A 5,000-nucleotide genomic window follows, 5' to 3' on the forward strand; every position below is an offset into this window, starting at 1 on the left:
AGTAAATGTGGGTACGATCTAAGGAACCATAACTGATTTAATGAGCCATTCGCGGTTTCACCTTAATACGGCATGTACTGAGACATGCATGGCTTAATCTTTGAGACAAGCATATGACTACTGGCAGGATCAACCAGGGAGCTTCGAGTAAATTTTCATCATACGAAGCAAAAATATGTATGTATATATATATCTTAGTCGCCGACTCTCTCCCCTTAAGAGTCGGATCGACGATACTTTTTCTCGTCTTTAAGACAGTTCTCTTTCTCCTCTCTCTTCTCTCTACTCTCTTCTCTCTTCTCTCTTCTCTTTCGAGTTGGTAAATTTCGCTCCACTATTAGATTACCAACTCCGCACGAATTACCACATGGGTATATCCGCGCATATACATCAGGAGGACCTCCAAAAATTTCAAACTCTCCCGTGTATCTCTCCGAGATCTTTTTAGAAGAAAAAGAATCTCGGATGTCACATCGACTTTCAGGTTTGTAAGCACGTATGCTCGAGCGCTCTCCATCGTGTAAGCACGGACATAACGCACGAAGTCCGAAGACCGCGTACGTTAACATGCTGGACATATCGAGAAAGCGCGAACCATGCTAGGCGTACCCATGTCGAGGCCCTCGCGTTAAAGATCATACTCTTCTTTTCGTTCTCTCTTCTTTGCCCAGAAATAATATATATTTCTTATAATATATACCTCTTAGTTTATGTATTTCTCTCTTAGGACACCTCAATTTTATATGTATATATTATATTTCATTCGAACAATTTTTGTTCGTCGCCCCTTTTTGTGTGTAGTATTTCGTTTGGTCTTTGCCATTAAATTTTTGTATACGAAAAATATATTTTCGCTCGGATAGAAAACCCCTTTTGGGTTTCTGAGAGTTGATGTGAGAGTCGTACAAGTATAACGAATATACGTTGTATCCAACCCAACATTCTGGGCTTACCACATAAGGGCCATTCGGTCTGAGACACCGACCCGTGGTCATGCTGTGTAGAGAAAAATTCGCAACGGAACGCGGTACAGAACAGTCGAGGAATGGACCTCGAGGAGCTGAACGACTGCTTCTCGACCGAGATCGTAGAATAGCCGCTCGCCCGCCGCTGCGCCGACCGGTCCGCTCGAACCGACGTGCTCTCTTATAGTAACCAAACGGGCGGCCGCGACGACCGCGGCGCCGGCCGCTCAGCACGGGCGCTTATGGTGGTAAACTGCCGCGCGTACAGACCAACCGGCCGGGCTGCTGGTACTTAGCCGCTGAAACTATGGTCGATTCGAACATATATTAACATACGATTTTTATTCGATAAATCGTTATTGTACATATTAAACGTTAGTTTCCACCGAAAGAAAAATTTTTTAGAATTTTTTTTTTCCAAAAATTGCAAGAGTAAACTTTTTTAATATTCGATTTAAAAATTTTTAAATGCTTAATCCTTACATTAAACTACTGGGAGAACTCAGAAATCATAATGAAAAAAATTACAAAAATTTATTTTTCTCAGAAACTCCGAAAAACAGAGTGGTCGAATCCGTGCAAGCCGGAATTTTTCTAAGTCCCCACGGTCAAGAGTAAACTTTTTTAATAAGCGTTTTAAAATTATTTCAATGTTTAATCCATGCGTAAACATGAAGTTTATTAACGTTTTTAACATTAAAAAAAATTACAAAAATTTATTTTTCAAAAAAAATGGAAAAAACCGATTCGTCGGAGCGAGGTGTCCTGCCCGTGCGGTAATTCCAGCAGGCGAATCGGACTTCCCGAAATTTTTCTAAGTCCCACGGTCGACACCAACTTTTTTAATAAGCGTTTTAAAATTATTTCAATGTTTAATCCATGCGTAAACATGAAGTTTATTAACGTTTTTAACATTAAAAAAAATTACAAAAATTTATTTTTCGGAAAAAATGGAAAAAACCGATTCGTCGGAGCGAGGTGTCCTGCCCGTGCGGTAATTCCAGCAGGCGAATCGGACTTCCCGAAATTTTTCTAAGTCCCACGGTCGACACCAACTTTTTTAATAAGTGTTTTAAAATTATTTCAATGTTTAATCCATGCGTAAACATGAAGTTTATTAACGTTTTTAACATTAAAAAAAATTACAAAAATTTATTTTTCGGAAAAAATGGAAAAAACCGATTCGTCGGAGCGAGGTGTCCTGCCCGTGCGGTAATTCCAGCAGGCGAATCGGACTTCCCGAAATTTTTCTAAGTCCCACGGTCGACACCAACTTTTTTAATAAGTGCTTTAAAATTATTTCAATGTTTAATCCATGCGTAAACATGACGTTTATTAACGTTTTTGACATTAAAAAAAATTACAAAAATTTATTTTTCAAAAAAAATGGAAAAAACCGATTCGTCGGAGCGAGGTGTCCAGCCCGTGCGGTAATTCCAGCAGGCGAATCGGACTTCCCGAAATTTTTCTAAGTCCCACGGTCGACACCAACTTTTTTAATAAGCGTTTTAAAATTATTTCAATGTTTAATCCATGCGTAAACATGACGTTTATTAACGTTTTTAACGTTAAAAAAAATTACAAAAATTTATTTTTCAAAAAAAATGGAAAAAACCGATTCGTCGGAGCGAGGTGTCCAGCCCGTGCGGTAATTCCAGCAGGCGAATCGGACTTCCCGAAATTTTTCTAAGTCCCACGGTCGACACCAACTTTTTTAATAAGCGTTTTAAAATTATTTCAATGTTTAATCCATGCGTAAACATGACGTTTATTAACGTTTTTAACGTTAAAAAAAATTACAAAAATTTATTTTTCGGAAAAAATGGAAAAAACCGATTCGTCGGAGCGAGCTGTCCAGCCCGTGCGGTAATTCCAGCAGGCGAATCGGACTTCCCGAAATTTTTCTAAGTCCCACGGTCGACACCAACTTTTTTAATAAGCGTTTTAAAATTATTTCAATGTTTAATCCATGCGTAAACATGACGTTTATTAACGTTTTTAACGTTAAAAAAAATTACAAAAATTTATTTTTCGGAAAAAATGGAAAAAACCGATTCGTCGGAGCGAGGTGTCCAGCCCGTGCGGTAATTCCAGCAGGCGAATCGGACTTCCCGAAATTTTTCTAAGTCCCACGGTCGACACCAACTTTTTTAATAAGCGTTTTAAAATTATTTCAATGTTTAATCCATGCGTAAACATGACGTTTATTAACGTTTTTAACATTAAAAAAAATTACAAAAATTTATTTTTCGGAAAAAATGGAAAAAACCGATTCGTCGGAGCGAGCTGTCCAGGCCGTGCGGTAATTCCAGCAGGCGAATCGGACTTCCCGAAATTTTTCTAAGTCCCACGGTCGACAACAACTTTTTTAATAAGCGTTTTAAAATTATTTCAATGTTTAATCCATGCGTAAACATGATGTTTATTAACGTTTTTGACATTAAAAAAAATTACAAAAATTTATTTTTCGGAAAAAATGGAAAAAACCGATTCGTCGGAGCGTGCTGTCCAGGCCGTGCGGTAATGCCAGCAGGCGATCCGGGGTACTCGAAATTTTTCTAAGTCCCGACGGTCAAGAGTAAACTTTTTCATCGCATATTTCAAAATTTTTTCAATGTTTAATCTACGCATAAAAACGCAGTTTATCGCAGTTTTTAACGTTGAGAAAATTGACAAAAATTTTTTTTTCACTGAAAATGGAAAAAATGTATCGGTCGATGCGGGCTATCCAGGCCGTGCGGTAATTCCAGCAGGCGATCCGGGGTACTCGAAATTTTTCTAAGTCCCGACGGTCAAGAGTAAACTTTTTCATCACATATTTCAAAATTTTTTTAATGTTTAATCCACGCATAAAAACGCAGTTTATTAACGTTTTTAACGTTGAGAAAATTGACAAAAATTTTTTTTTCACTGAAAATGGAAAAAATGTATCGGTCGATGCGGGCTATCCAGGCCGTGCGGTAATTCCAGCAGGCGATCCGGGGTACTCGAAATTTTTCTAAGTCCCGACGGTCAAGAGTAAACTTTTTCATCACATATTTCAAAATTTTTTTAATGTTTAATCCACGCATAAAAACGCAGTTTATTAACGTTTTTAACGTTGAGAAAATTGACAAAAATTTTTTTTTCACTGAAAATGGAAAAAATGTATCGGTCGATGCGGGCTGTCCAGGCCGTGCGGTAATTCCAGCAGGCGATCCGAGGTACTCGAAATTTTTCTAAGTCCGAACGGTCAAGAGTAAACTTTTTCATCACATATTTCAAAATTTTTTTAATGTTTAATCCACGCATAAAAACGCAGTTTATTAACGTTTTTAACGTTGAGAAAATTGACAAAAATTTTTTTTTCACTGAAAATGGAAAAAATGTATCGGTCGATGCGAGCTGTCCAGGCCGTGCGGTAATTCCAGCCGGCGATCCGAGGTACTCGAAATTTTTCTAAGTCCGAACGGTCAAGAGTAAACTTTTTCATCACATATTTCAAAATTTTTTCAATGTTTAATCCACTCATAAAAACGCAGTTTATTAACGTTTTTAACGTTGAGAAAATTGACAAAAATTTTTTTTTCACTGAAAATGGAAAAAATGTATCGGTCGATGCGGGCTGTCCAGGCCGTGCGGTAATTCCAGCAGGCGATCCGGGGTACTCGAAATTTTTCTAAGTCCGAACGGTCAAGAATAAACTTTTTTATTACATGTTTTAAAAATTTTTCAATGCTTAATCCGTGCATAAGAGTGCAGTTTATTAACGTTTTTAAGGTTGAAAAAATTGACAAAAATTTTTTTTTCTCTGAAAATGAAAAAAATGTATCGGTCGAAGCGGGCTGTCCAGGCCGCGCGGTAATGCCAGCAGGTCGAACGGGGCGACCCGAAATTTTTCTAAGTCCCTGCGGTCAAGAATAAACTTTTTTATTATGCGTTTTAAAATTTTTTCGGCGCTTAATCCATGGATAAAAAGGCAGCCCGAACACGTTTTTAACGTTGAAAAAATTGACCAAAATTTTTTTTTCACAAAAACTGCGAAAAACAGATCGA

General features: G+C 37.8%; 1 non-coding gene across 1 annotated transcript in view; it reads right to left on the reverse strand.

The window, feature by feature from the left end:
• Positions 1-140, reverse strand: part of LOC143175422 (small subunit ribosomal RNA) — a 1,921-nt gene extending 1,781 nt beyond the window's left edge. Inside the window, exon 1 of the ribosomal RNA XR_013000213.1 lies at positions 1-140. This exon is cut by the window's left edge and continues 1,781 nt beyond it. This is a non-coding gene — a ribosomal RNA (small subunit ribosomal RNA).
• Between the last annotated feature and the right edge of the window lie 4,860 nt (positions 141-5,000).

Source organism: Nomia melanderi, unplaced genomic scaffold (assembly GCF_051020985.1).
Source record: "Nomia melanderi isolate GNS246 unplaced genomic scaffold, iyNomMela1 scaffold0084, whole genome shotgun sequence".
NCBI classification, from domain to species: Eukaryota; Metazoa; Arthropoda; class Insecta; order Hymenoptera; family Halictidae; genus Nomia; species Nomia melanderi.